Below are 26,056 nucleotides of genomic sequence, written 5' to 3'. Positions count from 1 at the left end.
CTGTCCTTGGTGTCTACAGGGGGAAAAACACCGTACAGTTCATTAGAAATGAGAAACCATCTTGAGAACTTACACAATTCCAGATATAATATGATCAAAGGAATCAGGAGTATATTGAAGTATCATGGAAACCGAAGAAACCACCATCAAGGACCAAATAACATATGTGGTCAAATAGAAGATTGTCACTGGATTATGTGCAGAAACCTCTTAGAATCAAAATATATTTTCTACAAATTTGGCGCCTATACACACTCCTGGAGGACTGAAAGCCAAGGAAGCTCTTTATTACAGACGTCTGTCTGCACTCAAGGCTGAGGGTGCATGATCTGATCCTCCGGGGAAGCGAGATGAGGTCAGAATTTTATCCTAAGATCTCAGTGGGTCTCAGGCTGAAACCTACACCTCGTTGTGTTCAGCTTCAGAGGCGTAATGCCAGGGATCGAATAGCCTGCCCCGACTCCATTAGTGAAAGGCAAGAGCCAGTGTCAAAACCACAATAGTGATTTGCCTCAAGGGAGAAAGTTCGCCATCTCAGAAATACACAAGGCATAGAAAACGTTGGCAATCCGATCCCGAACCGACTCCACTGAATGAAAGGTCTGATGATGTGGGAGATTAGAAGTCAGTGATATCATGACTCCCATCATCTCTCCGCAGCCACTTCCATCTGACACACTTCACTTCTATCACAGACGACAGCTTTAACATTTTTCAGACTGAATTATTATTAGTATTGCAGCGAACAGGAAATTCTGTGGCTTCCAGATCCCAGGATATAGCAGGGTGTGTCGGCGGGTTGTCATTGTGCCAGCCAGCTAATGATCCCTCATCTTTGTAAGCCGCAGTAAAGACACATTGTACAATGCAGAAAGTATGGAAATCAATGGGTACAAGTTACACACATGTAAACAAAAGTCATACGGCTTCACGTCCGGGGGGAACAAGATGAACTCTTCAAAGAGCATGTGTTGGGCATGTGATAGAGTGCGTACAAGACTGAACAAAGCTCAATATAATCTCTTACAGAGCACTCAGGAGTCAGCACTTGTGGGCTGACTCGGGGATTACAGGGCTCCAGTTTAGGCAAAATCTCTCATGCCACAGGCCATACAGAGAAGACCACAGCCAGCCCCCCACCGACCCCATAAAGTGCCATGTACCACTGTAGCACAAAAATCCCTTCTCTATTCACATATTTCCGCCTAGGTCATCAGTAGATCAGTGGGGACTCCTGGGACCCCTGCCGATCAGCCGTTTGAAGGGGACGTGGCTCTACATGGTTTACAATGCATGCTCTTTGTAGCGTTTCAATGTATATACAGCCATACTAGTGAATGGAACAAGGCTGTGATTACATCCCACGGCCTCTATGACACAAATGGCATGCCATACATACACTGGCAAGACCATAACACTGGAACGAGAGCTGCAGCCTTTTCAAACAGCTGATCAGTGGAGGTCCAAGCTATCACGTCCCCTCCGATATCCTATCCTGAAGACTGGACAACCCCTTTAATAGCCTATCCTTAGCACAAGGCAAGGTAAAGCGCTCAGCAGAATGCAAGTGATCTACTCCATTTTTTTGGCCGATCCCAACGTGCAATACAGGTTAACCTCCCATCAGGAACAGATACACATACGGGTGAGGCGGTGTGCCTGCGTAAACAAACCTTTGTCCCATTCATCAACAAGGTCATGACAGCCAGACCCCACCGATGGGGGGGGGGGGAATAAAAAAAAAAGTGATAGCCAATCCCGCAGAAACCACTTGATCATAAAAATCCCACTCAGGACCCATCACCTGTTCTTGCTCTGGATCCACATCAAACAGCAAGCGGATTAGGCGGATAGTTCTTGCCTGCGTGGTACACTACCGCCCATCGGCTGCCACGTGAATGCCCAGCCAGATTGCAGGGACGGTTACCTGGTCCTAGAAGCGGGTTCAGGCGAGTACAGCAGCTGTCGCACCAGTTTTGCAGTCATAAATCTTGGCCTCGCTGATAGTCAGATGAATGATTTTCCATCTTAATTGTTAAGCAGAGAGGAACTGGGAACCCAGAGGGGAACACATACAGTATTTTTTGGCTTGCAGGACAGGAGGAGATTTTTTTTCTGTTCTCTTTTTTATGCCAGATGTAGCACAGGAGTTTCATGTCTGTAATCTGAATCCTATGTGCTTTTCCGTATATTGTCTTTCAGTCAAGCTGTGCTGTCTGAGATAACAAAAATCTGGGCTAGCTTCTTAATGATTAACCAGGTCCTGTGATAGCGTTCAGGTCAACCGGCCGCTGACAACAACCGGCCAGAAAACAGATCAAACGGTCAAGTGAGAAGACAAAGGAACCCAGAAAGTAAGCAGGTCAATTAAAGGGCCAGCGCGGGATTACAAAAACATGGCCGCTTTCTTCCATAAAACGCCACATCTGTGCTCAGGTTGCTTACGGCACTGCAGCCTAGTAATACTGACTTAGATGAAGTTCAGGTGCAATACTGGGCACAACTCGAGGATAGATGTGGTGCTGTTATTGGAATAAAGCAGCCAGGTTGTCTTTAAGTCTGTACAACCTCTAATATTTTCATGCTTCTGGGTAAAAATCTCTCCCCTAGGCCATGTTGACATTCACGGCACAGAGTAAGTAAAAAAAAACATCCATTCGCGATGTCAGGTGAATAAAACAGACACCTGATGGACCTCATCATAGTCAATGGAGTTGCTTGTGATCCGTTGTGTTTTTTTTTTTTTATATGTAGATTGTGAGCCCCATATAGGGATCACAATGTACATTTTTTTTTTCATAATCAGTATGTCTTTGTATGTTCTCCCCGTGTTTGCGTGGATTTACTCCCATTCTACTCCTTGCAGATGTTGTTCCTGGCGGGATTTGAACCCAGGACTCCAGCACTGCAAGGTTGCAGTGCTAACCACTGGGCCACCGTGTTGCCCCCAGGGATCCGTTGTGTTTGTCCGGTCCTGCAATGGACATACCCGTACACATCTGTACATCACGTACAGTACCAGCCAACGGGACACCTCCAAAAGGAAAACCGACATGCTAAATTGCAAAGTTTATACCCCATGAAGCTCTGCATGAAATAATACACCCACTGTGTCTCTTCAATGAGAACCATTACACCCCAAGCACATGTATATTATCAGAAACCCTTCTCTATCCCTTACAGATAAAAATCCTATACGCCACAGTGTTATCTCTCGGCCTGGCACCATACAAAGTCACTCTATTCAGCTTTCCACATAATGTTGCAACTCACATTTTTCCTTTACTCAATGAACGACTGAAAACTGTTTATTTGTTTAGCCTCAGATGAAAATGAGTCCCAGGAAAAGGGCCAAGGCCCGAGTGATAAGGTGCTTGTTTGGAAACTGTACAAACACACTGACATGAATCGAGAGGAGATAAGAGCCCGGTCTGAGGACAAATGACACACGGGTTACTAAAATGCAGAGACTGTGCCCCCCAGAACTACGCCTGATGCAGCAGACATATGCGGATGGAATAGCAAAGTGCTCAGTGCTGCAAAATGTAGAAAGGATGTGCAAAACATATCCTAGTACTGAAGATATCTCAGCTACCAATGCACAAAGTAAATTCACACTGAAGAGGGCCTGTCCAGTATCTACAACCCCTTTAAATGAATTATGTACCCACAATACTGCAACCTAAATTATGTACCCCAGTGATCTATGAAAGCATACATAACATGGTCTCAGGTAACTAAAAGTAAGATAAAGGCCAAAAAGGGTTTGGAAAGTGTTTAATCCCAGATGCCCATACACGTCAGGATCGCACTGGCCAACCATTTAGTGCAGGGACCAACAATCTTCGACAATGCAGCTGCTGTGAAACTACAACTCCCAGCTTGTTCCAAGAAGAGCAAATCTAGTTGGCATGCTGGGATTTATAGTTCCACAAAAGGTCAACAATACATTAAAGCTTTAGTAAAGCCTTATGCACATGACTGACTGTACTGGCAATGTGGTAGCCTGGTTTTTCGCACTAGCACACGGACACATTCATTTCTATGACCCCATACACATGACCGTCTATTAACATGAGCCTGTGAACAGGAGATAAAACCCAGGACAGCTCCTATTTCTGTCCATTTGAGAGCAGTGAATGGGGCCCATATAGGCACACGGATGTCATCCATGTACCATCTGTGACATTCAACCACAGACACGGCTTAGACACGAGGCCCAAGGCTTACTTAGCCTAGTATTACATTGGGCTAAGTACTATCCACCAAGTTCTATAGAAAGCCATTTACATGCTATAGATCCAAGAAAACTTCCAAAGTTCCCAATAACCCCTGTAAGTCCTAGTCTCTAAATGTAACATAACATACACCTTACACAGTCATAGGCACAACATTTATTTCTCCGATCCCCCATATGTATATACATACTCAGCGGAAAACCCATGTATTCTCAAAAGGGAGAAGGAATAAGTCGCTGACAGTCTCCATTGGCAGCTTATCTGCCTTGAGAACAAAAGGATCCATCATGGCTGACCCTTCCTTCCCCTGACCTCTACCATCACAGTAGAGCTGGATCCTCAGAGGTTGCACTGACTGGTTTCCATTGGCGTCTACCCGTGTGCTACAGACTTGTCTTTGCATTAAGAAAGAAGCCAATACATAATAATCATTTATAATATACAGAACATTCAGTAATCCACGTGCTAGGGCCATGTTATATAGCAAAACCTTGTCCTGTATGATAGAAAACAGGAGATAAATCTGGTTAAGGGCTGTATAGGGTGCAATGTTAGCAGTGCAAAATTCTTTAAAAAGCAAAACATGTCCTCAGACAGATCGTGGGCTGCAGGGACCGTGAACAGCCGGCAGCACATTCCATGGTAAATGATTGATCACGGGTCAATGAGTCCTCTCTGAAGATAATTTCCAGAGGCACAGCCTTGCCAGCTCTGGTTGTTGGGACTGTCCTTATCCTGTCAAAGGTCAAACCGCTATCTGCATTGTCTGAAAGAAGACTGAAGGTTATGTAGGAAGGATATATGGTATGTGCAGATGCCTTATCAGGTACCAAAATATCGTGATCATGAGCGAAAACACAAGTCCTAGAGCTGCAGATAAGCTTATGAGTCAAACAACCAATATGGTATTGGAAAGGAAACCCACAGCAACTTTCCACAAATCTACAGAGCCCAGAGAGCAGCAAATGGTCTATCTCAGTGCAAGAACTAGAACATGAAACCCCTCATTAATGTAAGGTCTTCTCCTGCAAAAAGGGTCCCATCAATGACCCTATAGGGAGGCTCCTGTCCACCATGTATTGAACCAAAATATCATTTTAGGCTCCATTCACACCATATTTATACATTAGTGTGCAGATTTGACGGGTGCCAAATATATCTGTATGCCAATCCTGGCTGCTATAAATCTATAGATACCCAATAGTATGCATTACCCATTCATATATATACTGCAAATGTGGTGTGTATAAAGACCAATGGTGTACCAATACTATAGTAAAGCAAGCCTGGACAAGTCCTAGAATCTATTGCTCCTGTGAACGTGAAGCTCTATGGAAGTTCCTATTGTCTGCAGTAATCTGTCCAGCCTTGTTAAGATTTAGGATAAGGTGGGGTGGCCAATGCCTTCTGCTGCCCACCAACTGGCTTTCAGTCTCCCTCCATATAAAGACATTGCACACAATCCTTCAATGGAGAAAGCTTTCACTACTTGTCTAGAAGGACTGGAGCAGATCAGGATTGACATCAAGTATCTACAAACTCAGTATCAGGCTTTGACCATACACGTTAGATGAGATTTCGACACAGACGACATTACACATATATCCTTCCAACCCGCGCCACTAGTCTGTAACCCTTCCAAGCCCTCAATATCATGGTTTAGCAAAAATTCAGGAGCCATTTGGCTTTCCTCTTCTCCAGGCTAAAGAAACTCTTTCAGATGGACTTAAGTGCAGAGCTGCACCATTTACAGCCAAATTCTGGTGCAGAACAACAGGCAAAAAATGTCAATCGAAGGTTAAGATCAATAGAAACATTAGGGTTTGTCACTGTTAGCTGGGTACACTGTAAGTAGGACAGATGTGTACAAGTCAACTCCATCATAACCATCAACAGAAACCTGGAGCAAGTCATAGACCTAGACAATCTGTATGAGGTTATAACACATGGCATGGTTGGCCAAAACTGACCAAGTAACACCTCCATGTCGCCTAAAAAGCAGTCACCAAATATGGCTAGCTTTAGACATCAGTGGCAAATATCTAGGTAAACTAGTTATGTGGTTCCTGAGATCTGTCCAATCTTTTCCTAACATGTCCCTTAACTGGATAACAGTCACATCAAGCAAAGAAAAACAAAACGCACCAAAGCTTGGTCTTGCTGGACTGCCAAATGGAGAGGTTGATGTCATTGTACCAGCACTCTGTCCAGCCCTGTACTTGGTGACTATCCTTGGAAGTCATAGTGGAATGGATTACAGCATTGGCAGGAGAGTGTCCGGATCAATGTCTTAACTTTAAGAAGAAGAGTAAAAAAAAAAACAAAAAACAGCCACCACCACCGATCTCCAATTTATTTGTGGCCAAGACTATCAATGCCATTTTATTAAGTACATTGGGTAGTGCGATAGGAGTGGGCGGCACAGCGGTAGTGATACTATTGTGCAATTCACACAATAATCCCTTCCGGACAGAAGTTCATGACAGGCGAATATGACTTCCTTTCACAAGTGTGTGAGTATAGTCCATGGCTTGGGGTTGCAAGGTGCACACAATAGGAGGAGCCCTCTCTATGCTAAAGAACTACCAGCCTACATAGAAACACAACATAGCAGCTTGGCAGACCTGGAGTAGATCGTCTAGGGTGGTGTCTCATGATGTAAATATAAGATGCCAGCTCTCTGGGACATGGTATAACCTGTATACCGTATCCAGTATATGCCCACGACTGACTGCTAGCTAGAAATGAAACATCACAACTTGGCATGCCCAAGGTCATTGTAACCAAAAACGAAATAACCCAAAGAGATAGTTGGACTGGCTAACCAAAGAGGTTACATAGAAGCCAGGACAGACTGGGGTAAATGGCCAGATAATGGAGTGCACTGGCAACCTCACCTTCTGCCATTGACATAAGCTGATCGATATCCATTACTAGAACCTTCATCTGGTCATACCAGTCAGTCTACCACCAATAAGACGGATTCACAAATGTTACAAAACATTTCCTTTCCTGTAGATATCCAAATTATTGCAACAACCTCCTCATCTGTTAAATAAGAAGATGAATTGGCAAACTTTGGACAAGATCAGTGTTGCCCGTCACTTACTTTATAGCGCTGACATGTTCTGCAGTGTTGTACACAGCACTTATCAATGGCGAGCACAATCTAAACCCTGAACCTCAAGAGCACACCCAAGAGGAACAACTTAAAAACTCAGCACGGATGTTAGCTAGGTCAGGCACATTTAACCCTTCCAAACAAGAAACAGACGATTTGCTTTTTATGCCACCAAAGAAGCAAGAAGTGAGTCAGTGACTACATCATCATGTTAGGGCCTTTAAGCTGTAACACATTCCATCGACGTGAGTAAATATGGGAAAAAAAACACAGAGTAAACCCTCATGAAAGTCAAAGGAAACCAGCCTCAGCCTCTGTAAGAAGTCAGCGCCGGTGATGCAAGCACAGAGCTTTATATGGCACAGGAAATGCAGCCCAGGGCTGACATGTGCTCCACTCCACAATATGAAACCTGCCGTCTGCTCCTGCTAGGCTGGTCCAGCGGGTCCCCTCACCAAAACTGGTGCCCACCATCCCATCCCATGCCCTGGTTAGAATGTGAATGGCACAGCAAGTCATGACTGACCTCAACTGACTATTCTAAAGCAGAGTCACATGCACAGACAAGCTGCTTGCCAGCGCCTTATACCCACCAGTACTGGAGAGCGAGCAGCAGATGGTCCGGTTACAGCAAATAATCAGACGTCCCATATGATTCAGCGTGGGAAAGGGTTAACAGCAGCCGCTGCCGGCAGATGGGCAGCACCTTAATCCGACCATAGACGTAACGATGACGGCCATAAAGGATGATCGATCCGGTACCTTTTCATCGAATCGAAAGCAATACGGCGAATGTTGCGTTTTCGTCTACTGAGAATCCACCAGTGGGCACGGCGGCCAACTACACATCACAATGAAGGATTTTACATGTGGTCCAATACACTGGGCAAATGACTGGAGGGATTTCGGAGACCGCCTGGGATGCGGCGGCAAACGTTACCGGAATCATTGGTAGTCTATGGCCTCGATGGTGCCGATGATGACCTAGAAGCAGACAGAAGAGGAGAAAAGCAGAATACCTGATGGGTCTGGGCAGTCAGAGGCTGTCACCAGCTGCCAATCCAGGGGGGCACTGCGGGCAGGCACTGGCAGGGCGGCGGATCACAAGTCCCAGCTTTTGTCACCGATGGTGCCGAGCGCCCAGATCTGGGTCATGATAACCAGGAGCAGGATGGAGCCCCGCCGAGAGGTCGCTTACATAAGCCGGCACAGGGGAGGGGAGGGGGGGACACACGGTTACGAGCCTCCTAGTGAACGAGAGGGGGAGGTGGGATCCTCCCCGCAGGCATTGCCGGGGCTTCCCAGGGAGTCGCAGTGCTGAGTGTTGCCGAGGAAGGATGGCGGATCTCGGGGTGGAGGAGGCGGAGCTGCGGCGGCTGGAGGAGGAAGGAGGGAGGGCGGGAGCAGAGCTCGGGGAGGGCGGGGCTGTGTGCGGCTAATCTGCCGCCGTCACAGGTGCTGATGGAGTCACTTCCAGAGCGGCTCACATTACTCATTACTCATCTGACTGAGGGGGGAGGAGGAGGAGGGGGCGCAGGCACTGTTTATCCGGGCACCGTCACGTGCTCACACCCACCACCGCCCCTGTGCGCCCCCCAATCACCGGCTCTCCCAACACCCTGACATTTACTTCTGGCATCCAAAATGGCGGCGGCAGAGAAAACTATAACGTGAGGGGCAAATCTGCGCTTTATTAAACATGGCTGCGTTTTCTGTGATGACTTACCGCACACTTGTCAGCATTTCCCCTCAGGGGTACAATAGGTGCCAAAACACCCCCCAAATAAAAACCCCACCTAGTGTGCTATGTCCACATTCACACTAGCACAGCGGTCTCAGACCACATAAACTAGAACACCAGAGGACAAAGTGCTGCAAGCCACAGGTGTGAATGCCGCCTTATAATAGCGCACTTTTTCATTCATAGAAATAGGATGAAACCGCAGAATAAGCGAATGAGGCCGTGGATATATCGCATCCGTAGTGGAAGAAGTGCACAGGATAGAAAGTTGCATTGGTGAAACCACAAGGTGTGAACGCGCTCTTAGAACATGTTGATAACGTGGAAATGTCAGCACTTTCTCCTGCGCCCCCTTGTCCTGCTGTAGATCCACGTCTACATTCTTGGCGCAGGTTCACATGTGAATGGGGCTAAGTCAGTGTGCAGACCTGGGCTCAGATATCACTGGTTTTGGGGTTTTTTTTTTTTTTGGCAATATGCAAATGAGCTCTTTGGAGCAAATAAAATAACCGCACACACACACACACGCCTAACACCCAGACACACACACGCGCGCCTAACACCCAGAGCCTGCTGACTAGGCCACAGTGTTTGGGTTTTATAATGCACAGCGCCATACATAACTTAAGGCTGTCCTTGGTACTGCAGCTTAGCCCTATTCCCTTGACTAGGTCCAAGCTGGTGCTGCCCCCTGTAACTGAGGGACGTGCTTAGATGGCCCCCCAATGGTGATGTATTGAGGACCTACCACCAATATGTAAATCCATGAACACCCCTATAACGCGGCTGCAAAGCTCAGGCTATTTCCTATGGCTGGCGCACACTGCTCTTGTATTTGGGGGATTCTGATAACATTAGAAATCACTTCACCCCATTACCTAAGATAGAGGTGCAGGTGGCGGCCACCCCACAGGGGGCGCTGTATCTGTAGGGGAATGTATAATAGCGCCAGTAGGACAGAGGCGTCTTTGTAGCCTGGTACTATCATTCTCCTCCAGATTCCAACTGCTCAGTGATCTGCACTCCGCTAACAGTCTGACCTTCAATTACTATCTTGGCTGGAAGCCTGTGGATGCTTGTTGTGCAAGAAACACTGTGTCCTCTGCTGCACGGCGGTTTTACTGTGCCATAAAAAAGGATTCACATACGGGTTATTAATATACAGTCCTGGGGACAAGACAAAGATATTCTCTGCAAAAACAAAGGGCTGATGTAGGTAAGGATCTATTCACACTGAGCTTTTGGCCTACATTAGATGTCACGTATACTGCAACATATTCATAGACCTCTATTGTGCAGAACATCCTAAAAGGCACCAATGGAGCGTGACACATCCCACTGACTGTAATGGGGTCTAGTGATTTCCACTTTGGGGGTCGGTAGTTTCCCAGATGATAACGCAGAGCTTGTATGTTCAGGATTTGTTTTATGGCGCCTACACCAGAATCCAAGCCTAATATACCGTCCCCTGCAAAATGTATTAACTTGGCATTCAGCTGTAATCTGTGCAGGACCCTGCATTATGTTTCAAGGGGGATTCCAGGACCTCCTGTCATCAAAGGGAGTGGAGACACAGCTCAGCACTGCTACCCATTCTGTAGTGGCGGTGTTTAGTACTGCACAGGCACTAAGCTATAATACCATGCACCACCCCTACAGAATGTATGGTGCAGTGTCCGGGCCAATTGCTGGGGGTGCTGACTTAGATCTCCACTGATATAACAGTGCCCCAATGCCTTCCTTCATACATCCCTGTGACCATCCTACTGTAACCAGCATCTGTATCCGGCCAATGGTGGCAGCAGAGGGGAACAGGATCGCACTTTAGGGTTATTAGAAAGGAACTACTAACCCTTAATAGAAGTGACAGAGTCTGTAACCCGCAGATCTACATTACACACAACAAATCTTCCAACTGGAAAGCAAAGTTCACTGCCCTAATAATAGCAAACAAGCGCTGACATGTAGCCGTCATGCCAGTGACTCACACATGCTCATTGTTAGTGCCGAGCTGGCCGGACTTCTGCATAATAACACCCTACAATAGACAAGGAAGTCCTGCTTCACACTAAGTATATATTTCCAAGTACAGGGTGTCATGGCTGAGGCGCTAGGGAAAGCGTTTCATGTGCACTAATAAAATCACTGCTGAAGAGCATGACAAGTATTATAGAAGTATAACGTACAGTCCCGACCCCGCCAGCAGTAGGACATGAGCTTGTGGACATGGCCCTATAAGACAGTATAAATGGTCGCCATATGTTGCCTTCCATGACACTGTTGGGGCTCATGTACACAGCCTTAATAAAGGTCCATATGGTCTATAATACCGCACCCATAGAAAGCTATGCTCTGCATACTAGATGACGGCACATCGGGTGCCAATACATACACTAGGTGCATATGGCCGGGCTGTTCATTCATAGGATCCCCATTAACAACTACGGCGCGCTTCATATCGGCGTTCGCAAGGTGCACTTGGTTTCCACACAGAACACGCTGCTTGCACATTGGTCTAATGTTTAGGACTACTCTACATTTCTAGTTCCACCATATACGTGACATGACAAGGGCTACTAGATCTCACCTATGTCCTAGAGGCCACAAGTTCTCACATGACCCCCGTCCGATCAGTGCAGGACAGCCCCATCCCTCGTTTCAGCAATTCCCATCATTATACGGTAAATTGCAAAATGCAACTCGGGGCCCTGCTTTTCTCTAGTTCCACAGAATTATCCAAATTAGTAGGCTCCTCCAATGATTGGGGTAAAGTTCTGGCGGATGAGGTGTCCTTTAAGTGATGTCATTAGACTGCAGACATCCCGCCAACACTGCACAAATCCTTTTAGGAGGAATACCCATTAGGAACATACGGCCCAGATAACCACAAAGTAGTAAAATCAAGGATGACTATTAATGCCCTCATAACTTCCAAGACTAGAAAGCCAGGGATATCTTCTTACACGAACATTGCCAAACCTCTCTACATGCTGTGTGTTATACCGCATCGAAGAGGCTGATGAAAAGCACCAATACCACACACAACCTGCCAGAGATCAGCCATGTCTGTCTAATCCTGGACTCCTACAAGGAGTAGGGCCACCAGGTAGGGACTTCAATGATCCGGCAGATCTGAGCACCAGAACATGCGGTATTCTTGTAGTGTGTGGGGTGGCGATGACTACAGCTCTCTGTACTTACTCATCAGATGAATCATAGGAGCGGTGATGGGTTCAGTCCCAGCACTCACACGGCTCTTGTAGGATCTCCGATCTGTAAATGACTGATGAGACATTGCATCTATCATCCTATAGCTGTAAATGATCCCTGAAAGGAGCGTAACCCTACATAGTCAGAACTGACCCGGGTGACGGCCAGCAGGCCCTATTATATGGACATCCTAAAACCTTGTGCACACCTATTAGACGCTTGGTATGCAAAAACAAAGTCGTAAATATACCAGAACAAGGTTAGGACGATCTGTATGCCAGATTTATGAATGAAGGGTGTGGCGTGCGACTCACCAGAAGCTATAGGTCAACATAGGTATATAGATTTATATACAGCACAGTTTTACTAGGTCATGGGGTGCAAAAAATAATTTTAAAAAATCTGTTGTATAAATGGAACTATTCACACAAGACCCCACATAGGTGTTAGGGTAAGGGATGCAGCGCATATTTGTAACCTCTCTGAAGATTGAAGTGCTTTGACCAACAATGTAACTCATCCCTTATCTGTAGGGTATAACTTTGTAGATCATTTGGGGTCTGATCACTAGGACCCCCACCGATCACCAGAAAGGCTTACCCTTGTATTTCAGTACCTTTGGCTACTCTGGATGTTCCATAGAAATAAATGGAGTGGCAGCTCGTCCGGAAGACCATCGTTCTAAACATACGGGGAGCAAAGGACCTCCATTCTCACGAGTGGTGGTGGTCCAATGGCTCGCAGTGATCCATTATTTATTTTCTACCCCTTTAAATGGTTTGTCTGATGAAGACCATCCATTCTTTAGGGAAAGTTGCCCTAGCCCCCCCCCCAACTATGTGATAAGTATGAAGGCCTATTGACTCTTCATGGCAGGAGAAGAAACGATCAGGCATTTATAACTTCACCATGCCTGAACCTTTATACTCAAAGTGCCTGACATTGGCTTACCATTTACAATACATGCAAGATGAGCAGAGCATGCACATGCACCCAGGAGTTGGTAGGAATAGCTGTCACCAGCATAAGTACTGAAGAGGTCTGGGCACCTTCATAAAGATTCCCATAATAAAACCATCCCTTTAAGTTGGCGAATAATAATTCTGTGAATAAATCTAATGATGGCGCAGATTACAAGAGCTTTATAGCTTTACAAGAAACCATCTTACTAGGTCAGGATGAAGAGTTTCATTCAGCTAAGATTCTGGCAGAAATTCTGCACACATCCGTAACCATTGTATGCACCGACAGAAGTAAAAAATAAAAGGGACTTTCCAGTTACAACACAATTCTAAAGTCACTAATAAAAGGAAATGTCACGGCTGGTATGTAGACAGCTGATAAATGAAGAAACTAATGCAGGAAAGTCACCTTTAGGCCAAATTTCTACAAAGGCAAGGAAATGTTATAGTAATCTACCAGATCTAATCTACGGACATAGTCAAAAGAGATCACAAGCAGTAAGACGGCCTGTAATAACATACATAATAGTATAGTAAAGTACACTGGATACAGGGTAGCTCACAATGACATGATGTGTGGGGGTCTGCAGACTAGCAGGGGTAGCGGCTGCCACAGGGCCCGGGACATTAGGGGCCCGGCGACAGCCACTACCCCTGCACGTTTTTTTTCCTTAATAGGCCGTTACCGGCTGGAGATACTTCAGCCGGTAACCGGCATTAGGGGGTGGGGGTGGCAAACTGGGCAATTTCCCAGGGTCCCCAGACCCTCAGGGGCCACATACTTTCCCTACCATAAGGAGAAGATCAGCAGCAGAAAAATCAATGCATCGCAGTGTGAGAGGAGAAGTCGCTGTAGTTACTTCTGTGCAGCTATATAGCAGTGAAGAGAATTTCCTCCATGTCCTGGGCAGCCAGCCATTCAGCCACATGTAAGTATATTTTTGGATAAAATATGTATAGATATGTATATGTGTTTACATTATGTGTCTTATATACTGTGTGAGTCCTGTATGTGTGTAGATAGGTGTGTATATGTTGTATATGACTGTATGTGTGTGAATAGATGTGTACTGTATATGTGTAAGTATATACAGCATATCAATGTCTGTCTATCTATCTACATTTGCTTCTATACATGTCTACCATTATACATACTAGAATTGTATTTTATCATGTGACGTTTAGGCCCGGTTCACATCTGTGCTCAGGTTTCCATTCGTGGAGTCTGCTTGGGGACCCCCAAACAGAAACCTATACGCATTAAAAAGCGGTTACCTTCAGGGTCTCCAATTATTATACTTTGGGGTCTTGTTCATGGGTGTTCATTATGGGGCATAATACTGTGTGCAGGGGCCACTATGGGGCATCATAGAGCATCAGTCGGTCAAGATCTTTGGCGTTGATCCGGAAAGGGGGGGGGGGGGGTCTCATGTCAAAAGTTCGCCACAGGGCCCCGCCATTTCTAGTTACGTCACTGACTACACATGACTGTGTAGCAGTTAGTACTGCCAGTCTGAACACACGACAAGCTGCGTGCACATCTGCACTGGATACTCCATTAGGCTTCATGCACATTACCGAGTGTGCACGATAAGTTAGTTCAAGAGCACTCGGGTGACATCCAAGTACCTTATGTCTGACGTTTCTACAAGTCTGTCACCCTATTAGCATCAAGACACTCCCCAACATGAGCCTTAAGGTTATGTTCACACAGTTTTTTGCAGGCGGATTTTGACACGGAATCCGCGTCAAAATCTTCCTCCCATTCATTTCAATGGGAGTCAGTAGCAGTTTGTTTCCTCTAGCGGATTTTTTTTTTCAGCTAGACATGACCTATCTTCAGGCGGATTCCGCCTTGAAAATACTCATTGAAGTCAAAGGGAGGCGGAAAAAACACGTCACGATTTTTTGATGCGGTTTTTGCAGAAACCAGTGTCTTTTTTTTTTTTTTTTTTTTAAAGAGACGTTCCCAGGTCCACACAGTGAGCTGAAGCAAAACAACCGCAATGAAAAATGCATCATGGTAAAAAAAAAAAAAAGTTTCCTAATTCCTGAAGCAGATTTTTTTTTGTTTGCAAGAAAATCTGTGTGAACATACCCTAGTGCCTCTAGTGCAGGGGGAGGGGCTGATACATTGTAGCCATTCGTTGGAAGATTTCTGGTATATTCTTATGATGGAAGACAAAAAACTAAATGTGAACTCAGCCCTAAACTGCCCCAGATCCATCACAGTGGTTGATACTGGCATATCTTTAGACTGTCTAGACTAGATCAGCAATAATCTTTGGCTTTGTTTACTATGAGGAAAAAAAAGAAAAAAAAAGCATCAACATTTTGGCACGGAAGGCACAGTATGTCCCACCTTAGCCACGCACCTACCCTTGTTCTCTAAGCCATGTCGTCTTGTTGGATCAGATGTAACGGGTTTCTAAAATGATTAATAAACATGGCGGTCGGGATTCATGACAGTCTTTTGATACAAACGATGCCTGAATTCTGTAGCATTGTCTTGAGTAGTCTGAGCCCGTGTTACACCATGCATCGGCCATGTTGGTTCCTGCTAACCTGCAATACCAGATGCAGCCTGAGGACTAGGGTGGTGCAGTCTGTAGGTTACAAGCCAAGCCTCACTTCTAATCTCACCCTGTACAAACCTTTCAGCTGATTTTCTTTCCTTTTTCTGTGTAATTGCACACTTCCTTTGTCATAGAATTTCCCCAAAATACCACAAACCACATGACGGTTCGGCAGGGTTATGCTGACAGCTAACTTGTATGTTGTAGTAAAGCTTTTCACTTTCTAACTTCACGTTTTTCACATCTACTTTGTTTAGAAATAGACAGCGGTACTTGGTAAAAACACAGGACAGATTTTTTTTTTTTTTTTTAGGATTTCAATTTATTGGAATGGGGTTGTTTTGGGATGGGGGGGGGGGGAGCACAACCCATTTTTGTCCATTTTTACAAACCCCCAACACCCATAGTCAACAGATCTATGAAAAATGGACAATAGATTGATGCCACCCATGTCCTGCTCATGTTTACAGACCAAATGGATGTGAAAAACAGTTGATGGATGGAAATTCACATAGACTGTGAAAAAAAAAATAATTAGACCTGATGTGTGAATAAGGCCTTATAGTGCTATGTATCAGAGGCAAATATGTTACAATTAGAGGAATTTTAAGGCCAGGCGAGCAAAGAAGTGCCATAAAAGAACGTCCTTCTTCCCAATGATATTCTGAGACTTGGGCAAGACACAGTGATGGTTTGTGTTGGGACTCGCACAATCTCCTTTGGCTACAATTCAATCTCTGAAGCTTTCAGTCCTTGTTAACCACAATGTAGGCCAAAGCCTCTCGTTGCACTAGATCTGTGTTAGGAAGTATTGTCGTCTGGAGGTCATACAGAAGCGCCTGAAGCATGTATTCATTAGGCGGCATCTGGATACTGGCATCTAGAGAGATCGCTCATCCTGAGGATCTGGGTGCCATCATTATGAAGGCAGACACATAGCAGGCCAGGCTAAGCAGCAGTTTTTCGTTTAGTAATAGACAGATACAGTAAAGTTGTCAGATGGTGCCTTCATTACGAAAAAACAGATGTTCATGCTAAATATTTTACATAAGGAAAACCTAGGCTAAAAATGTGCAAAAGCAAAATATTTTACTGCAATATTCCAAAATATAACAGGGAACACTGATTTGTATTGACATGTACAATAGTATCTAACACTACAGCATGTGTCAGTGGCCTCTGTCTGAGAGCTATAGTATGATGCTGTGAGATAAAAGCATCACTAGATGCTGTATACTCATCAACTTGGGTGTCCTGACAACCAAAAGAAAAAAAAAGCCACAGAAGAGCATCATCCAGGGCTTATCTCACAGGCTACGTTCACATCTGCATAAGAGACGGTGTTAAAAATGTCTAAGCATCATGCGGTTGTTTTTCAGGAGATGCTATCAGGTAAGCAAGTTACAACATACAAAGGTCAGGCAAATGCTCATTTGATCAACAGATATTCATTCGGACTTCCCCAATGCACACGCATGTTCATGTTAGCTGAGAGTGCATGAGTTTTCAATAGGGCGTAAGCTGCTGACCGATACCTCTGATGGCTTACCCAGCTCTCACAGTGATCGAAAGCCTTCTGTATAAACACACACAGTCAAAGCTGTCACATCATTCTGTATGGGCGGGGTGATCAGGACTCTAATTGTGTCTCTTAGGAGTCCTGAGAGGATGTACTCTGCTTTTACTCAGAAATCCTGCTCAAAATCTTATAAACCTATATATCATAGAGCTCAGCATATCTCCCTCCATCGTATAACCCTATATATCACAGAGCTCAGCTTCTCTCCTCTATCCTATAACTCTATATATCACAGAGCTCAGCATGTCTCCCTCCATCGTATAACCCTATATATCACAGAGCTCAGCTTCTCTCCCTCTATCATATAACCCTATATATTAGAGTTCAGCTACTCTCCCTCTATCATATAACCCTATATATTAGAGTTCAGCTTCTCTCCCTCTATCATATAACCCTATATATTAGAGTTCAGCTTCTCTCCCTCTATCATATAACCCTATATATTAGAGTTCAGCTTCTCTCCCTCTATCATATAACCCTATATATTAGAGTTCAGCTACTCTCCCTCTATCATACGACCCTATATATCAGAACTCAGCTTCTCTCCTCTATCATATAACCCTGTATATCACAGAGCTCAGCTTCTCTTTTCTATCATATGACCCTATGTATCACAGAGCTCAGCTTCTCTCCTCTATCATATAACATATATTACAGAGCTCAGCTTCTCTCCTCTATCATATAAACCTATATATCACAGAGCTCAGCTTCTCTCCCTCCATTATATAATCCTATATATCACAAAGCTCAGCTTCTCTCCTCTATCATATGACCCTATATATCAGAGCTCAGCTTCTCTCCCTCTATCATATAAACCTATATATCACAGAGCTCAGTTTCTCTCCCTCCATTGTATAATCCTATATATCACAAAGCTCAGCTTCTCTCCTCTATCATATAACATATATTACAGAGCTCAGCTTCTCTCCTCTATCATATAAACCTATATATCACAGAGCTCAGCTTCTCTCCCTCCATTGTATAACCCTATATATCACAGAGCTTAGCTTCTCTCCTCTATCATATGACCCTATGTACCACAGAGCTCAGCTTCTCTCCCTCCATCATAAGCCAATCACTTTCTATGGCTCTGGCCAGTATCCTAGAGATGTGCAGCAAACCCACTGTATATACAGGCTCCATCCCACCGGTACGCTTCTACCCCCACTGTTTAAATTGTGGAAACTTTGAAGAACCTATTTGTAAAGCTAATGTATGATTTATGAAGTCGAATTAGTCTGCATCTAGTCATCTAATCCGCTGGAGTTCTCTTTCCCTGGCTTTATTTCTGTCACCTGGATGGATATTCGGTTTCGGCTGCTGTGAGGTTTGCGCTCTGGGGATTTACAATGGAGCTGGAGATGGGTTGCCCGGCAACTGACTAAGGTCATACAAGTTAAATGAATAGAACGGGGTTAATTAAGGACGGGAAACTTCTACACATTTGGATACCGGATTGGGGGACAAATAAAGTTCAACACAAGGATGTGACCGTAACATAAGCAGAGAAAGGGTTAATCACAGAGGTTATAGAAGGTGTCAGAGGTCATAAATATATCTTCTTAAAGGGAACAGCCTTGCAAGACAGCCTTAGAATTGGGTTAAAGACTTAAAAAGGTTTTCCAGGACTCACATATTGATGACCTAGCCTTAGGATCGGTCATCCATATGTGATAGGTGGGAGTCAGACACTTGGTATATCCATTGGGCTCATGAATGCTGTGGTACCTATGATGTCATCCTCATTGGTCACAAGGTATTGTAATGGCTCAGTCCCATTCAAATAAATGGGGCTGAGCTGCAATACCAAACACAGCCCCTATGCTATGTACAATGCTGTACTTGGTATACGGTGGCGAAGCCGCAGGGATCACTCAAGTAAAAGCAAAAATGTTACTACCTAGTTCCAGCCTAACTACAAAGCTGTGTTTGAGGTGCCACTATATGTAGGATACACTATTCAGAAATCTGTAATATAAGGAGAGAGAAGGATTCATGTTAGGGTCTCATTCAGTATGGTCAGCGCATGACATTAATGCATATACACTCACCGGCCACTTTATTAGGTACACCTGTCCAACTGCTCGTTAACACTCAATTTCTAATCAGCCAATCACATGGCGGCAACTCAGTGCATGTAGGCATGTAGACATGGTCAAGACAATCTCCTGCAGTTCAAACCGAGCATCAGTATGGGGAAGAAAGGTGATTTGAGTGCCTTTGAACGTGGCATGGTTGTTGGTGCCAGAAGGGCTGGTCTGAGTATTTCAGAAACTGCTGATCTACTGGGATTTTCACGCACAACCATCTCTAGGGTTTACAGAGAATGGTCCGAAAAAGAAAAAACATCCAGTGAGCGGCAGTTCTGTGGGCGGAAATGCGTTGTTGATGCCAGAGGTCAGAGGAGAATGGCCAGACTGGTTCGAGCTGATAGAAAGGCAACAGTGACTCAAATAGCCACCCGTTACAACCAAGGTAGCCAGAAGAGCATCTCTGAACGCACAGTACCTCGAACTTTGAGGCTACAGATGGGCTACAGCAGCAGAAGACCACACCGGGTGCCACTCCTTTCAGCTAAGAACAGGAAACTGAGGCTACAATTTGCACAAGCTCATCGAAATTGGACAATTGAAGATTGGAAAAACGTTGCCTGGTCTGATGAGTCTCGATTTCTGCTGCGACATTCGGATGGTAGGGTCAGAATTTGGCGTCAACAACATGAAAGCATGGATCCATCCTGCCTTGTATCAACGGTTCAGGCTGGTGGTGGTGGTGTCATGGTGTGGGGAATATTTTCTTGGCACTCTTTGGGCCCCTTGGTACCAATTGAGCATCGTTGCAACGCCAAAGCCTACCTGAGTATTGTTGCTGACCATGTCCATCCCTTTATGACCACAATGTACCCAACATCTGATGGCTACTTTCAGCAGGATAATGCGCCATGTCATAAAGCTGGAATCATCTCAGACTGGTTTCTTGAACATGACAATGAGTTCACTGTACTCCAATGGCCTCCACAGTCACCAGATCTCAATCCAATAGAGCATCTTTGGGATGTAGTGGAACGGGAGATTCGCATCATGGATGTGCAGCCGACAAATCTGCGGCAACTGTGTGATGCCATCATGTCAATATGGACCAAAATCTCTGAGGAATGCTTCCAGCACCTTGTTGAATCTATGCCACGAAGAATTGAGGCAGTTCTGAAGGCAAAAGGGGGTCCAACCCGTTACTAGCATGGTGTACCTAATAAAGTGGCCGGTGAGTGTACAAGTTGCAACCGTTTTCTAAGGCGTCATGCACACAACTGGGAGTGTATATCAAGTTTCTCCCAATGGGGGCCGATGCAGGTCCTATCATGGTGTGTGGCATCTCCAATGGTGTGTGGCCCCCACTGAAGTCAATAGGGACAAGATGGCACTGATGTCATCTGAGTGCCTTCTGTTTAGTGTGCCCATCATACTAAGGTGGAGGATCGGGCTCCTTGATCCGCACAACTTACTGACCAGCAGGTCTACATTCTTGCTCGGAGATGCAACAGGTCTATTATTAGGGTAGTTATGACATTGCGGGCCTGTCCAGTCCAATGTGGGCGAGTTGCACTACAAGTCTGCTCATCTTTTTGACCTAAATGACAATATGTTGAGATATCAGGTTGCATTTAGCAATATGTCGCAAGGTAAAAACTGGATTAAGTGGCTCTTAAACATTGTCACAGATAACGCAGTATATTTAGCCATTGGGACAATTTAAAGGGAAAGCGTTACCGTCAACAACCAGATGTTAGCTATGGGTAGTGATGATTTAAGTAATGCTTAAAATGAATGGGCAGGAGTGGGAGCATTGTGCCCCATCATGGCCCCCATACAGTGCAGCAAGTAGAGTACAAGTACATAGGCGGCTCGCTCTGCTATCCGAGAAGAGTGGAGCCAGGACCACCGCGCTCAGATAAGCCCCGCTGGCCTTCATTTTAGCGAGGTACCCTATAAATCTAAAACCTAAACTTGTTGCCTGGACTTAGACGTGAATGGCGCTGAATTGCAATACCAGATGCAGCTCAGCATTAAAAAAAAAAAAAGTAGATCCTTAGTAAGCCAAGTATCGGAACACAAAGCTTTCCTCCAATAGAGATGACCTACATTACACTATAAATACTACCATTCCCCTTCCCCATGTAATCTGTTCCCATAATATGGAAATTGCAAACGCGACAAAAACTGAGAAAGTATTTTAGGAACAGGAAATGGTTGCAATAGAACCGTATCGACGTCAGCAAAATGTCCTGTGTGCAATATCTATGTTTTATGTGGAAACCTACAGCAGTGCGAATCTTTGCTAAGTGAGTGCTATATACTATATATAGTGCAGACAGTTCTCTGCTGTGGAAACTGTAAGCATCAGGACTTGAAGGAATGGCTGTAAGACAATAAGATAAGTGAGACTAGGGCTCCGTGCACACTGCCGTCGCTCTGCTCCATGTGCTATTACAGATCTGTAATGATGGATAGTATACAGACCTAGACACACATCCATAGCTTTAATGGATCTGTGTGTAAGGACCGAGGAGAAAAACAAGGAACAGGTGTCGTTTTTGTGGCTCGGTCACGACCATCCATGTGCTGTCTAATGGATATGCATGGAGCCCTAGGATGGCCACACACGTAACATTTATCTGCTGAAAATCTGCTATTTATGGTGGTTATCCATATAAGATTAACAGCTGGGTCTGCCAAAGATCTGCAGATAAATATCTTGTGTATGACCGGCGTCACCTGCAGACCCCAGCCCCATGTTACACGACTCCCTAGACCTATCCCAACCCTTACATGGGCCATGTAACGCCCACACAGTCTCAGTGCGCACCTTGCAGCAACCGTAACCTTACAGAATATTTTCAGTTCTCCCGTTCCTATCAGGAAATAATATATTATTTAGCAGTCAGAAGGAAGACTCATTTCTCTCCAGATCCTAAGAGCTTTCCTCTCCCTACCGTCTTGCTTGCACTTAGCAGCAGAATAGAGGACAGTGGTTTGTGCGAGCGGGAGCCGTTGTCATAGTAACCCCCCTCTCGCACTTGTTTTTCTTGGTGTTTTAGCATTTTCATTTTTCTCTGTATTTCTCTACTGATCCATGTAACCGGTGCCACCGTCACACGTTCATTTCAATGTGATGAATACGGCGCTGGATCATGGCTGCTACTGTCACATATTATCTCCCTGACACTCGATAATGAAAGGGAACACATTTTATATGTGGCCAAGCCAACTGCGGAATGGAAAAACACAAGGTTTTTCTGATGGTAATCTCTACTGCTGACCACAGACATAAGACAGCTGTGAGCGAAACAAGTTTCTATAGAGGACGGTAAATGCGCGGGTGCAAGAGACGTCACAAACCCCTTAGGGAACGCTCACAATGTCAATTTTGTGCAAGACATATTCTTCTCCCATTCACTTCAATGGCAAGTTGGGGTAGAAGGTGCCCAAAGATCAGGCAGGAATCTTCTTTATACCACTAGTAAATTTTTTTCAGCCTCCCATTGAAATGAACTGGAAGACAAAGATTCCATCAAATAAACGTACCCTTAAACTGGTGGATACAAAGATTTGGGCAGGTAAAGATGTAACCTGGCCAAACCTAATGTTCTCCTGATGGGTAATGTTAGGGGGAAGAGATGTTTCCCTTTGCAGAGACCACAGGATGTCACCAGCAACTCGCTCTGAACCCAAGGGCAAAAATCACAAAACAGCCATGTAAGGCCGGCTTCACATCTACGCTTAGGTTTCCATTTGGGGGTCCGCTTGTGGGCCCAACTTGGTCTTGCATGTGCCAATCTCTGTTGCATTTTCTGGTGCCCAATATAGGAGCATAGGAGGTTTGTAGTATAGAGCAGCACAACCTCCTATGCAATTTGAGCCAGAATCAGGGTGGAATCGACCTCAAAATCAGTGTCAAATTCTGCTGTGTGAACATACCCTAATATCACTTGAGCAGGCACATTATTGCACCATTCACAGTCTTAGGCCTGGTTCACATCTGCGTTCAGGGACTCCGTGCAAGCAGCACTTTTCTCTCCACAATCCACACAGACCCCATTATAGTCTATGGGGTCCGTGGGTAAATAAGGTAACCCCTTTTTTATGTGGATTAGGTCTCCAAGCAGACTCCCCAAACACATGTGAACTGGGCCTATGAGACTCTTCTATCTTACCAGTCACATACAGATGAATGGAGTGGCAGCCAGTAAGCACAACCATTGCAATCTGGGGACACTGTCCTTGTGATCGCTGGGGTGCCATTGGTCAGACCCCACTTATGTAACAGATCAGACTTATCAAGTAGAGAGGGGATAACTTATTACCAGAATACCCCCTACAAAGTACAGGAAAATATCTGCCCCCCTTGCCACCAGAGACATCTCTAGTTCTGGGATGTATTTCCACACCCATATGCGAGTGATATAAGAGTTATTACACAGCTCAATTACTCACTGTATAGGAAATATCATAATTAATCACAAATTAACCTAGCCTGTCGAGCGGCAGATTACAGCTGAGCAATCTCAACGTGGCCATCATTAGGCCAATAACTCCATGAAATGACAAATAATTGACCTGGCATTTTATTGTAGTGTTTGATGGAAACATTAGCGCGGGATTCGCGATGCCTTGTAAAGTCATTTACTAAACGTACTAATCAGCAGAGATAATGAATCGCTTTTTCATGGCGGCTTGTCACAGGATGCCTGACATAATGTGTCATTGTATAAAATACCACATCGGCTCTCACCTCTACTGACCGCACTACAAGCACAAGCAACATCAGAGACACACAAAGTACATACCTTGTTTGAGCAACTACGACCATGGCGGCAAACCTACTGGCCATGGAGGCCACGACTAGTCACTGCTACAGTTCACAAGCCCCCGTGCTCCGGGAGAAGAAAATCTCTCCGTGCCCAATGAGAGGAGAGATGCAAAGCTGCACAAACAGGAACATGAGCTAGAAAGGGAAAGCAGGTTAAGGAGAGAGTTAATGAGAGTGAAGCAAGACAGACGGGGGAAGGGGAGCATCCTCTGCTAGACTGTGTGTGGGTGAGAGGCGGAAGAGCCCTGGAGACACGGCATCTTATATAATCACTTATTGTATACTGCAGTGGAGGATTTTACCCAGTATGACCTGCATACATGACTTTCTTCCAAGAAGCCATTAAAAGACGTCTGGTTGAGGAGCAATATATTTTAGGTGTGTATGTATATACAGTATGTATACATCTGCCTCTGTAACTATAAACCTGGCTAGATGCAGGGAACACAAATTCCAAGCGGCTGACTATAGCGTGCATCAGCAAACTAGGGACGGGCTCCAAGATGTAGGATTTCAGCTCCTTGCACTTGTGGTTGCTAGATCTGTCAGTCTATCGTCAGGGTAGGTCGCCAGTATCTGACTGATAGGGGGCGATAACTGACCCCAACATTGATCCGCTGTTTGGGTCTGGTATTATACAGTGTACAGAGTAAAAAAAAAAAAAAAAAAAAATCCAGATGACCCCAGTAAAGAGAACATTTTGGGTAATTTATGACATATGACACAGAGAGAAACAGAGCTGTATGCATCTGTTATGTATAGGTTATTAGATTTGAAGCAGGATTTCTAAATGAAAATCAGGTTAAAGCTGAATCCACCAACAGGCCAACCATCAACAGTGTATGGTGGGCCTCCCAACTATCCCTGATGGCAGAAGTCATGGAAGAGAAGGATCAGGCAGATGGATTGTAACTGTCTGATCCTTTTGTTCTTGGGAAACTGGTAGCTGGCCATGGCTTTTAGGCCTCTCCCCATTCAGCCGAGCATGCACATGTGTGGGGAGTCAGTCATGTCATGTAGGGTTGGCTTAAACTCGGACAGGACTCCAAGGAGAGACGGAGAGTCCTCATCAGTCTACCTACACATACTAATACAGGGTTAGCGGTCAGAGGAGTCTGTCTTTCTTTCCTAGGAGTCCTGCCAGGATTTACTGACTCCCCACAAAGAAATTTCGGCCAAGACTAAATAGAAGAGGTTGTGATAAGATGGCAAGACCCTTGTCTGCTGAAGAACTTCCCAGCTAGCCTGCTCCATAGTCATCTATAATGCTGCGAGTCACGGCCCCAGGACTATTGTCCCATACTGTAATCATGGGCAGTAGTGAGGCAGTGACTCACAGCACTATAGATAATAATGATACTGTGAGTCCCAATCTCCAGACGCATTGCAGTGCAGGACATGAGGACGATGTACAAACTATATTTTCCAGGCCAGAACTGGTCGTGTAAAGGCGCTCCAATTTATATACAGCACAGGAATTGTTAAAAGTGCTTCTTCTATCTAGGGTATACAAATGGCAGAAGGTCTCCCTATAAAGCAGTGGTTGTAGTTGTAGCACCATTTTAAACTGCTGACAGGTTCCCTTTAATAAAGGAAGGGGTTTCCCATACATGCCCTGTATAGGACGACTCCTAGCCGCTGCAGTGTGTTTACATACAACAATGTGGTTGCATCACTACAATGCCCATGGGCTCTAACCCCGTTGCCAATAAAACACACTCTTCTATCCCTGTAAAATATACAGCAGAAATGCATTGCACAA

At 45.1% G+C, this 26,056-nt stretch overlaps 1 protein-coding gene across 5 annotated transcripts in view; it reads right to left on the bottom strand.

Annotated features, from left to right (window-relative positions):
- The window catches only part of JMJD1C (jumonji domain containing 1C), a 167,785-nt gene that overhangs the window by 56,420 nt on the left and 85,309 nt on the right, over nucleotides 1-26,056 (bottom strand). The window contains exon 1 of one of the 5 annotated variants that reach the window (XM_075257477.1): nucleotides 8,379-8,735. The exons of the other annotated variants lie outside the window; for them this stretch is intronic. The gene's annotated coding sequence lies outside the window, so the exon portion shown is untranslated. Of the gene's footprint in view, nucleotides 1-8,378; nucleotides 8,736-26,056 lie in introns of those variants that run through there. 5 annotated transcript variants of the gene reach the window in all.

The sequence above is a fragment of the Leptodactylus fuscus genome, chromosome 10, assembly GCF_031893055.1.
Source record: "Leptodactylus fuscus isolate aLepFus1 chromosome 10, aLepFus1.hap2, whole genome shotgun sequence".
NCBI lineage: Eukaryota > Metazoa > Chordata > Amphibia > Anura > Leptodactylidae > Leptodactylus > Leptodactylus fuscus.
The sequence above is the reverse complement of the archived record's forward strand: the minus strand, read 5'-3'. Positions and strand labels throughout refer to the sequence as shown.